Genomic DNA, 13179 nt, shown 5'->3' on the forward strand with positions numbered 1-13179 from the left:
TAGCAAAAAAAGGTAATGGATGCCGAGTAAGTCTTCAAGTGTCGAGCAAAGCAAAAATGCTATAGGTGTCGAGTGCCAGTAAAATAATAGGAGCCGAGTAACTCAAGAAAAGACTTCAGGTGCCGAGCATCAATAAACCAATGATGTCGAGTTGTTGCATTATTTGTTAAGTCAAAGATTCGCCAAATCAACATTGATAAGTTTGTTACATCGAATTTTGTGAATTAGTTGGATGATAAGGATGATGAGTAGATGTCACAGAATTCTAGATAAACCATGCAAACCAATTTAAGGTGAATGCTAATGGATTTATCATGAAGTTTCTAGAAGAAGCAATTTGGAGCGAAAACAATGTTGTTTTCTCAAGATCAAATTAAGATTTGAGTGGGAAATGAAGAACAAAACTTCTTTATAAGGAGTTATAGGTCAAAGATCAAAAAGAGAGGGAGTTGGTCATAAGTGTGATCATGCGAAGAAGCCAAGAGGAGTTAGTATAGAGCATCAAGACTCTAAGTTGATCAAGTGATCATAGAGTGCATTGGCATAACGAGTGGAAGAACTCAAGGAGAAAAATCTTGAAGGGTGAACAAGCTATCAGTACTACAAGGGAGGAAAGCCAAGCAAAGAAAGGAACTGAAGAGTGATATGAAATCTACAAGATTAGGGTTGCAATCTTTATCAAGTCAAAACCTTTCTAATACTCTCTTACCATTGTATTAAATATTAAAATCCTACATTGCTAGGTTAGCTTAACAGCTAGGTGGATAATTCTTAGGAAAAGGATAAAGAGATCCCCAGGAGAAGGATAAAGAGATGCTCAGGAGAAGGATAAAGAGATCCTTAGGAGGAGGATAGGAGATCCTTAGAGAGGGATAAAAGATTCTTTTGAGAAGGTGATTGTAAATCCCATGGACTTGGGTGAGCCTAACAGCTCTATGTAAATCCTTTAACAGGGTGACATTCCAAGTTGAATGTTCTTAAGTCCTCTAATAGGGCACACTCCTACTAGGGTGTAGAAATTCTTTAACAGGGTTACATTTAACAGTTTGTTGTAGCCTTTAACAGGGTAGGCCTTTAACAAGGCAAACCATCAGAAGTGGTTGAAATCAATTACGCAGTTATTTTGTGGGTATCATCCCCACCCCAATTTTACCTTCTTATTCTTGGAGGGTTTCTGGGTCATCAAAATCCTTTGTGTTATGTGGTGATGCATGATTAATTTTCATGATTGTTTAATGATTATTTGCATGCATGATAAGAAAGTATAAAGGATAGTACTTCTGATTCACCTCTGTTTTATTAGAAAGTTTGAATTGGACATTACAAGACCTTGAATAACTGATTCACCCCCCTCTTAGTTATTATAAAGAATTCTAACAATTGGTATCAGAGCTCACTACTGATTTGTTTCAAGGTACTAGCAGCAAGAAGATCAAGATGTCTAAGAGAGAAGTTCCCAAGCTAAACAAAGACAACTTTGTTGCATGGAAAAGTCTGATGAAGCTACACCTGGAATCAATAGGTGACTATGCATAGACCTCAATCACAGTTGATCATGTAGACCCTGCAGGACCCCTCACTACAGATGATATGAGCAAGAAGAAGGAGCACAATCAAGCGATGTTAGATATTGCTTCAACACTAAGCTATGTCAAGTATGATGACATCAAAGAATGTGGTACTGCACATCAAATGTCGAAAACATTATCAAGAATCTATGGAGGAGATGATAATGTCAAAAGAGCCAAAAGAGAGAGCCTAAGAGGAAAATTTGATGACATGAAAATGGAAGAAGGAGAGAATGTTGCTCAATATGGTGCAAGAATGAAGGAAGTAGTAAGTACCATAAGAAGCCTAGGAGGACAGTTAGCAGAAGAAACAATATGTAGCAAATACTTGAGAACTTTGCTTCCTATCTATGCTATAAGAGTATTAGCCATCCAAGAACTAAGGTGTGTACCAAGCAATGCATTGTCATTTGAAGGAATAATTGGAAGACTCACTACCTTTGAGCTATCCAACTTTGACAACTACAAGCCAAAAAACTTTGAATCTACATTCAAAGCCAAGATGACAACAAAAGACAATGATGAGATGTAGACAAAGAAAAAGAGTGGAAAAGGAAAGTATGTATCTAGTGATAGCAGCACTGATGAAGATGATGTAGACCAATTAGAGGCATTACTAGCAAGAAGATTTCACAGAGGAAGAGGCAAATTCAAAGGTAAGTTGCCAATCATTTGTTTCAATTGTAATGAAGTTGGTCACATTGCAGCCAGATGCACACAAAAGAAAAATTACAAGGATGGAGGCAACTTCAAGAACAAAAAGGAGGACAACAAGGACTATAGAGGTAAAGGCAAAAGATGCTACATTGTTGAAGAAGACTCTAATGAGAATGATGATGAAGTAGTCTATGTGGCTATGAAAGATGAATCAGATGAAGATGAAGCAACTACCCTGGTAACCTGCATGAACAAGAATGACAAATGGATCATAGACAATGGATGCTCTCATCACATGACTGAAGATAAAAGCAAGTTCATTTTCTTTACTCAATATGAAGGAAATAGTGTTAGATTTGGTAACAATGCACCATGTCAGATCAAAGGGAAAGGTAGTATCAAGCTTACTGAAAAGATATCATGTGATAATGCATACTATGTTGAAGGCCTGAATTATAACTTGTTAAGTGTCTCACAATTAGGAAACATAGGATATAAGGTTGAATTTGAAAATAAAGTTGCCAAGATCTATGATTCTCAAGGAAGTCTAATAGGAAAAGGTGAGCAGACTAGGAGTAATTTGTTTTACCTTGACATGGAAGATGCTTCTTGTCTCATTGTTCAAATTGATGATGTATGGTTATGGCACAAGAGGCTATGTCATGTAAATTTTGACAATCTGATAAGCATCAGCAAGATGAAGAAAGTCAGAGGTCTACCAAAGTTGAAGAAACCTAACAACACCATGTGCAAACAATGCCAACTAGGGAAGATGACCGAGTCAACTTTCAAAAGCAAGGCTTATACTTATAATGAAGTATTAGAGCTAGTTCATACTGACTTGTGTGGTCCTATTGAAGTACAAAGCTACAAAGGTGATAGATACATAATGCTATTTGTAGATGACTATTCAAGGATGATGACAGTCATGTTCCTGAAACAAAAATTAGATGCATTCCAAATGTTCAAATGGTACTTGGCCAGAGTTGAGAAAGAGACTGGGAAGAATCTAAAATGTCTCAGATTTGATAGAGGAGGTGAATTCACATCAAGAGAATTTGAAGAATTTTGTAATGAAAGAGGAATCAAAAGACAGACATCAGCACCAAGGACTCCACCTCAGAATGGTATAGCAGAAAGAAGGAATAGATCAGTTATTGACAGTGCCAGGATCTTAATGATGGAGAAAAATGTTGCACTCAAGTACTAGAGAGAAGTTGTAAGTACTGTAGTCTACACACTCAACAGAGTTCAAGTCAAAAAAGGTACAAATGCAACACCTTTTGAATTATGGTATGGGAATTCTCCTAATGTAAAACATTTCAAAATAGTTGGATGCAAATGCTATGTATACAAAGAGTCTAGAAATGAAAAGTTTGATGCAAAGAGTGAGGAAGGCACATTTCTTGGTTATTCTACTAGAAGCAAAGCTTATAAGTGCTTGAATATTAATACTAACAAAGTAGTAGAAAGCACAAATGCAAAGTTTGATGAGCTTGCAGAAGTTCAAAGTATTGAGGACACCAAGAAAGCAGAAGAATACAAGACCTTTGTATACTTTTATGAAGGTATACCTAATAATGGTGAAGTTGCAACTCAGAATGACAATCAGCAACAAAATCCAATATCTGTCGAATCACAAATAGTGAATGCCGAGCAACAAACACATTCAGAAGCCAAACTACAGAACGCAGAGAATGTTCATTTAGATTCTTAGAATAGCCAACAAGAAGAAAATGAACAAATACCTGATGAAAATATGCATGAGGATTCAGATTTTGAGAGAAACAACATGCAAACAAGTAAAGAACCAGTATTGGCAAAATATGTAAGAAGAAATCATCCTGTAGATCAAATTATTGGAAACAAAGAGGTAGGACCAATGATAAGGAATAGACTCAAAAGTGAAACATGTCTGCTCAGCAAAATGGAACCAAAAATAGTAAGTGAAGCCATAACAGATGATGACTGGTACAATGCTATGAAAGAAAAAATAGAACAAATTGAGAAGAACAAGACATGGACCTTAGTCTCAAGACTAGCTGACAAGAATGTAATTAGAACCAAGTGGGTGTTTAGAAACAAGTTAGATGAGAATGGTGAAATCACAAGGAACAAGGCTAGACTAGTCTGTAAAGGGTATGCACAAGAAGAAGGACTAGACTATGGAGAAACTTTTGCTCCAGTTGTCAGAATGGAAGGAGTAAGGACCCTACTAGCATATGCAGCCTTCAAAGGATTTAAAGTCTATCAGATGGATGTAAAGTTCGCATTTTTGAATGGTATACTTGAAGAGGAAGTCTACATAGAGCAACCAAAAGGTTTTGTTGATGAAAAGAACAAAAATAAGGTATGCAAATTACACAAGGCTCTATATGGATTAAAGCAAGCCCTTAAAGCATGGTATGAGAGACTTCACACGTATCTAGTGCAAATAGGATTTGAAAGAATTGATGATAACAACAACATGTACATCAAATCAGAAGAAGGTAAGGATATCCTTGTATCTGAAATCTTTGTGGATGATATAGTTTTTGGAGGAAAGGAAGTATTTTACAAAAGTTTTGCTGACAAAATGAAACATGAGTTTGAGATGTCAATGTTTGGAGAAATCAAGTTATTTGTAGGATTGTAAGTACATCAACTAAAACATGGCATATTTGTGACACAATCAAAGTACATCAAAGAGATACTCAAGATGTTTGGATTGGAAGACTCCAAACCAGTCAGCACACCAATGACAACAGGACATAAGCTATCCAAAAATGATGAATCAGCTGAAGTCAATCAAGCAATGTACAGATCCATGATTAGAAAACTACAATATGTTGTACATAGCAAACCAAACATAGCACTAGTAGTTGGAATAGTGGCCAGATTTTCTGCTAATCCTAGAGAAAATCATCTCATGGTAGTAAAAAGGATAATGAGGTATCTCAAAGGAACTGATGATTTTGGCCTATATTACAAAAAGAATGAGAAGTTTGAGCTCAATGTATACACAAACGCATATTGGGGAGGAAACATTGATGACAGGAAAAGCACAAGTGGAGGAGCATTATTCTTAGGTAAAATGCTAGTTGCTTGGACTAGCAAGAAACAAACATGCACATCTCAGTCCACTGCAGAAGCAGAATATGTGGCAGTAGCAGTCAATTGCACAAACATTGTGTGGCTCAAACATCTATTGAAAAGAATGAAAGAAGAGGTAACCAAACCTGTGATATTGTATTGTGATAATACAAGTGCTATAAACATATCCAAGAATCCAATAATGCATGCAAAAACTAAGCATATTGCAATCAAGTATCACTATGTCAGAGAATTGGTGGAAGACAAACAAGTGAAGATGGAGTACATTCACATAAAGGAACAAATTGTAGATATCTTCACCAAACCATTGCCCAAGGATGCTTATGAATATCTTAGAGGCAAGTTGGGGGTAATGCCCCTAACTCAAGCAGTCTAAAAGAACAAAGAAGTTGCCCTGCATCAACAAGAGTAGATCATTAAAATATCAGAAGAATGATGCAGAGGATGACAACAGGAATAGAAAATTCAAATCAGTCACAAGCATGGTGATAGAGGGAGAAAATCTGAGATGCAAAGCTTATATTTAGCATGTTGAAGATGCTACATCTTTGGCATTTATATCAAAGAGGGAGATTTATGAGAAATTGATCAATGAAAGGTAAAGATATGGAGATGTATGAGATATAGTAAGGATGCAACAGTCAAGAGGGAGAAGCAGAATAAAGGATTCAATTTGTATCGGCAAAAGAGGGAGTTTGTTCTTTATCTTAAGGATGCAACAGTCAAGAGGGAGAAGCAGAATAGAGGATTCAATTTGTATCAGCAAAAGAGGGAGTTTGTTCTTTATATTTAATTTTGGTGGTAACTAAGTTGATCAGCTTAATCAATTGATCAGTTTGGTTTGCCATCAATGCCAAAGAGGGAGATTGTTGGAAATGATTGAAATGATCATGAATGAAGAATAATGGAATTGGGAAAGAATGTTTTCAATCATTGTTTTGTCATTGATGTCAAACTTGCTACTTGGAGGAATGACAATTGCTTAAGTGATCCAAGTACTATCAATTGGTTGATTGTCAAGGAGGTGGCAATCAATAAGATGTAACTCGAGCACCTAGAGAAAGGTTAAAGTTATGATGTTGTAATGAAGCATAAGGATTAGCTAAGCCATTGATGAAATAGTGTATTGATGACATACTCTAAGACATAGAGGATGGACACACTGAGACACATCAAAGATGTAAGGTTTAACTAAGTCATTTGTAAAAGCCTAACTAAGTTCATTGGAGAGAGCCAAGCAAGCTAGTTAGAGCCGAGCAGATTCTTAGTTAAAGCTGAGCAAGTTCAACTTTAGTGTAAGCCAAGTGATTATTCAGGTGCCGAGTAGCAGAAAAAGGTAATGGATGCCAAGTAAGTCTTCAAGTGCCAAGCAAAGTAGAAATGTTATAGGTGCCGAGTGCTAGTAAAACAATAGAAGGAGTTGAGTAACTTAGAAAAAGACTTCAGGTGCCGAGCATCAGTAAACCAATGATGCTGAGTTGCTGCATTATTTGTTAAGTCAAAGATTCGCCAAATCAGCATGAATAAGTTTGTTACATCGAATTTTGTGAATTAGTTGGATGATAAGGATGATGAGTAGATGTCATAGAATTCTAGATAAACCATGCAAACCAATTCAAGGCAAATGCTAATGGATTTATCATGAAGTTTCTAGAAGAAGCAATTTGGAGGGAAAGCAATACCGTTTTCTCAAGATCAAATCAAGATTTGAGCGGGAAATGAAAAACAAAACTTCTTTATAAGGAGTTATAGGTCAGAGATCAAAAAGAGAGGGAGTTGGTCATAAGTGTGATCATGCGAAGAAGCCAAGAGGAGTTAATACAGAGCATCAAGACTCTGAGTTGATCAAGTGTTCATAGAGTGCATTGGCATAATGAGTGGAAGAACTCAAGGAGATAGATCTTGGAGGGTGAACAAGCTGTCAGCACTGCAAGGGAGGAAAGCCAAGCAAAGAAAGGAACTAAAGAGTGATATGAAATCTGCAAGATTAGGATTGCAATCTTTATTAGGTCAAAACCTTTCTAATACTCTCTTACCATTGTATTAGATATTGAAATCCTACATTGCTAGGTTAGCTTAACAGCTAGGTGGATAAGTCTTAGGAAAAGGATAAAGAGATCCCCAGGAGAAGGATAAAGAGATCCTCAAGAGAAGGATAAAGAGATCCTTAGGAGAAGGATAAGAGATCCTTAGGAGGAGGATAGGAGATCCTTAGAGAGGGATAAAAGATTCTTTTGAGAAGGTGATTGTAAATCCCATGGACTTGGGTGAGCCTAACAGCTCGATGTAAATCCTTTAATAGGGTGACATTCCATGTTGAATTTTCTTAAGTCCTCTAATAGGGCACACTCCTAACAGGGTGTAGAAATCCTTTAACAGGGTCATATTTAACAGTGTATTGTAGCCTTTAACAGGGCAAACCATCAGAAGTGGTTGAAATCAATTGTGTAGTTATTTTGTGGGTATCATCCCCACCCCAATTTTACCTTCTTATTCTTGGAGGGTTTCTAGGTCATCAAAATCCTTTGTGTTATGTGGTGATGCATGATTACTTTTCATGATTGTTTAATGATTAATTGCATGCATGATAATAAAGTAAAAAGGATAGTACTTCTGATTCACCTCTGTTTTATTAGAAAGTTTGAATTGGACATTACAAGACCTTGAATAACTAATTCACCCCCGTCTCAATTATTCTAAAGAATTCTAACATAATACCCACTCAAATTGTTGAGAATACATCATAGCATACCTAAGACCTGATAACAAACTATACAGTTATAGGCAAAGATACTAATCAATTCAATATATATAACAAAGTTTTAACTTTTTAGAGTACATATGAAAGTCTACATCATCCACTACATAATTTGGGAGATCACTACTAGAATCAAACGTAGTAATATTAATAGGAGATACAAGTGGGTTTATCAAAACATCGTACTCCTCTTGGAAATGTTCATGTAGGCGAGAAACTCCAACATATTGTTTGTTCCTCCATTTATCAGTGTCCTTCAGCTATTGAATGAACTTTGCTAGACTAATGTAAAACTCATCTCTATCTCCAATGGTGTTGTAGTCATGTTTTATCTCCTTTTTCCACCATTTATTTTCCTTCATTTAAGATCTAAAGGAATTTTATCTCCTTCATTTTGAAGATGGTTTTAACCTATAATGCAACATCAGTATAAATGAGTCTTTGCAAAGACTCAATAAGATGTATGGCCTTCCCTTTGAAAATATCATTATGTTGGAAACTACAATTGGAACAATTGTTATGTTGTCATTGATGTCAAACCTTATTGGTAAGACATTTACTAATAGTGTAGAGTGTCATATCAGTTGATTGATGAAGAGGATTTGAAAAGAAGAGATAGCAAGGTGAACTAGTCAAGTTGTTGAGTAAAGAGGAGTAAGTATGATGGAATTACAATGGGCACTTGATCGATTAGTCTTTGACAAGATAATGTGTTGTTTGATCATTATATGAAGTGGAGAAGACAGTTGAATTGATGTATAGAAGAGAAGACAAGAAGGTGACTAAAACACTAAGCACAACCAAGTGACATTTTCACTAGGTCAATGAAGCAAAAGATTAAGGAACTTAAGAGATGGTTGAGAAAAAAAAATTAGTTGAGTGATAGTTATGGCTAAACAAGAAGAAGCAGAGAATTGAAGAAGTGACCGAGCGAGTCAATGTAAGTCAAGCAAGACAAAACAATAGTGACTGAGCTACCTAGTGATGACCGAGCTGAAGAACATAGTGATGATGAAGTGTCAACAAAATAATTGTTTGTGAAAGAATTAAGTTTTGAGGCTAACATAGTTAAATTTTTGGATTGGTCAAAAAGCGTAAATGATGAGGATTGATGAGTTAGTGTATTTAATGTATGAATTGAGTGTGATGTCCCCCATCTTTTAGATCCTCAATGGAGTTCTTAGCTTTTCGTTCTTTGAAGGCTAAGTGGAGAAATAAGGAGAAATAAATTAAATAAAAGTTAATAAATAAATAAATCTAAAGGTGACTTTATATTTAATTAATTTAATTTTCTAGAAGCACAACTAATTATTGTATTGGAAAGGGGAAAGCTTCTAAAGAGTGCAATTAAATAATATTGTATTTCCTTCTAGAAGGGTGAAGGAAAAGAATAGTTGAGAACTTCATTGTTAAGCATCCAATTATTGTCAATTGCATTTGATATAGACTTGGGAGAAGAAACTAAGGGTTTCTGATTTTAGTTAGCCATTAGAGAGCGTCAATTCTTCAATGTTGCAACCATTTGAGGTGGTGAAATATCGACTGAATTTGGCATTCATGAGAGCTTGATTCTAGAGTTCTATTTGTGCTTCAAATTGGAGAATACATTTATTGTTGGCTATTATAGTGTTGTGAATAGTGTCATGAATAGTATCCACGCTATAGTACTTGCCTTGATTATGATTGTAATTTCATCTCCTTCATTGGGTGATTTGTATATCTGGTTCTACAATCAATTTGCATCATCTAAATTGGTCATTTGGCATTGTAAAGTTGGTTGTCATAATTAGTTGTAGATGCACATTATATATCAGATTTATAATGTCATTTCTACTCAATTTTTTGGGGTTGCAAATCCAAGAGCCTTTGAATATTATGTTAAGCATTGAATTTATATGCCAATTGTTTGATACAATATTGGTCAATTATGCATTCCAAGTGTTTGACAAAATACCAATTGGTTGTACGTGCACATTTTTCATTTAGAATTTATCTATATGCATTTGAAAAACCAAAAGAGAATTGCATATGCATTTAGCTCTTTTCTTAGATATAGTAGTAGTCAATTACATGCTTTTAGATTCCCTTTGATATCATTTCAAGCAAGCATAATTAGTCTGAAACTCAGAAACAACAAGCATAGAGATTGTATTGGAAGTGTTTGACAATTTTCCTTGACCTACAAATCAACAAGTTGATGTTCAAATTGAGAAGGGATATTACATTGAATTTGTCAAGCGATCTATGCTTAAGATTCCAGGAGAAGTTTCTAGAAGTTTCATGAAAGGAATAGAAGGACAAAATGATGGATAGATTCAATGAATTTGATCAAATCCTACAATCTATGGTGATGTTTAAGCGGAAAAAGATCAAAGCTGCTTATTTAAGGAGGAACGAGAGATTTTTTATGGTTGTTGATTGGTAAACTAATGAAGAACCTATGAAAACCATATTAGTTGAGTAAAAGTGAGAAGATTTGTGAAGCGTGATTGCTTGAAGGGTTGCCAAGTAGATTAGAGATGGAAAATATGATAAAGTCTAGTCAATGAAGCAAAAGAATGAGCCGAATGGAGATCTAAATTTGCAAAGTGAGTTGTATCTTAATAGATCAAGCCTAGTTGTCACTTTCTAACCATTGTGGCAATAAAATCCTTTAATCAATCTTGACCTAACAATCATTTGTAAATCCTTTAATCAAGGTGACATTCTAATGGAATGATCCAAAGTCCTCTAACAAGGCCACTCCTAATAGGTGATTAAATCCTTTAACAGGGTCACACCTAACAATGTGTTTTGTAATCTTTAACAAGGTTGGCTCTTAACTGAGCTCACTTTAGAAGAGTGAAAAAGTGGTAGCATGTTACTTGTTGGTTTTTCCCAAATTGGGTTTCCACATTAAATCCTAGCGTCATACATGTGTGGATGTTGTTTTGTGATCTATGTTATTTACTATTGTTTATTTATGTTAGCCAACATATACTTAATAGAGAGTTAAGTGATGAATGAATAAGTTAAGTTGTTGATGAGATGCTATATTGGCCAAGTTGTTTTATAGATTTTTTAAGCTGTTTGAAGTTGTTAATAGTTGAATCAGTACATTTGTACCTAAGGATAACTGATTCACGCCACCCCCCCTCCCACTTTCTTAGTTATTCTATCATTCTAACAATTGATATCACAGCTTTAGTGCTTGTAAGGAAAATTTGAAGGGGCTTAAGCTAAAGATCAAGATGTATAAGAGAGAGGGGTACCCAAGATGAACATGTTAGAGTAAGTTATTTATTACTCTAGTTTCTTTAGCTCTCTTAGGTGCATATAATTAATATTTTATATTAATTATATTGTGCAAACCTACTTTCTTTTTTCCTCTAGGGTTTTGTTCACCTGTAAAGGTTGAACTTTTGTTTTTTTTCATTTAATAACTTGGAATACATTTTCGCTCTGATATTGTTGAGAATTTTTGAGCTCTTCTTTTTTTGTTTTCTGGTTTCTCTTCATTGTAGGATATTTGCATGTAGGTGTTCTTGAGGATCTATGAAGTTGGTTTTCTCAACTTCTATATGGTATCAGAGCAGACTTGCTGCTTCCTCATCTGAAGATTCTTGAAGCCACGATTTAGAGTTTGAAACCCCAGCTTTTTTTAGATTTTTTTCTTCAAAAGGGTGAAGGGCAATTTTTCGAGGCATTTGGGCCCAAACAGATGCCGCCATTAGATCCGAAAGGCCACTTGCAGTCAAAATAAATTGAAAACCTTGTCATTTTTGGCCTCTAGATGTCTGGGAATTTTTTTTAGCTCCCCAAGAGGCCGTAGAGACACATTTTCGAAAAAATAAAAATAAAAATAAAAAAGTGGTTTTTTGGGTGCTCCACCCACGGGCCACCCCGGTGCCACTCCGCAGCCACCAAAGTGCCACTCGCGCCCGTCCTGCACTCAACCACAATCGGCATAGCACCCGCGGCACGACCAATGCCCCACCGCCACCAACGAGCCACTCAGGTGCCACCTCCACCAACTGAGCCACCAGAGTTCATCGCCTAAGCTCCACCTCCACCAATGGCGCCATCGCTATTCAAACTTGCCAGTTGACGTCAGCATTCCATCTGCTGACATCACTTCATGGTGACATTTTCTGGCATCTGCTGATGTCACTTTCTGACCAACTAACATCAAATTTTGGGCACTGAGATCATTTTTCTAGTAGCGAGATTTTTTTCTTTGATGACAACTTGTGACAATCGTATAGGCATCAAATTTAAGCCCGTGTCTATAATTTTCCAGTGAGCTTCTTTTTTGGACCTGCAATCAATTTTTTGATCATAACTTGAGCATACAAATGTATTTTTGCGATCTGAAAGAAGCTGGAAAGCTAACTCAAAGACGAAGACAATGGTGCTAGTTTCATTTGATTTTGAGTTCATTTGAGCTTCCAAATTTGGCTTTGAAGTAGATGCTTCTATTTTCCTCTTCTCTACATTCGAATTTCAGGTTCTTTTTTCACTTTTTGTGTTTTTTCATAGTTGTTGCTTTGGTTTTGGGGAATATATTTATTTGTTGTCAGGGGGAGCATTTTCTATTCTGTAATTTGCTTTAGAATCAGACCCTTCTACTTTTGTCTTCTTCTTTCTCTCAATGTCAGATCCTTCAGTAATCTGGCTCACACCACACAACTATCACACCTAGAAGACATAGATGACTAGGCTTCTCATGTCAAGAGGCTTATGGTCATGTCTGGATGCGAACCAACCTATTCTACAGTTCCCTTTTGAGGTTCTTCAGCATAGAAACAAAATAGATGAAGCCATGGGACTGATTGCACTGAACATCTTAGATAGTCTATTGTTTCACTTGGATGGTTTGACCACTCCACTGGCTATTTGGACCAAATTCCACACATTGTTTGGCACAGTGAATGAGTTATGGGCACTATAGTTTGATGTAGAGTTGACTTCTTTGACGCCAACCAGCTTTCCCACTATTGAAGACTTCTTGATGAAGTTCAAATCTTTGTATATAGTCTTGTAGGGATGTGGTAAAAACAAAACTGATGATGAGTGTATTTTTTTGATAATCTCAAAGTTGCGAGGACTGTATCATATCTTTTC

This window comes from Cupressus sempervirens, chromosome 5, assembly GCF_028749045.1.
Source record: "Cupressus sempervirens isolate cs-2001-9-10 chromosome 5, ASM2874904v1, whole genome shotgun sequence".
Classification (NCBI taxonomy): Eukaryota; Viridiplantae; Streptophyta; class Pinopsida; order Cupressales; family Cupressaceae; genus Cupressus; species Cupressus sempervirens.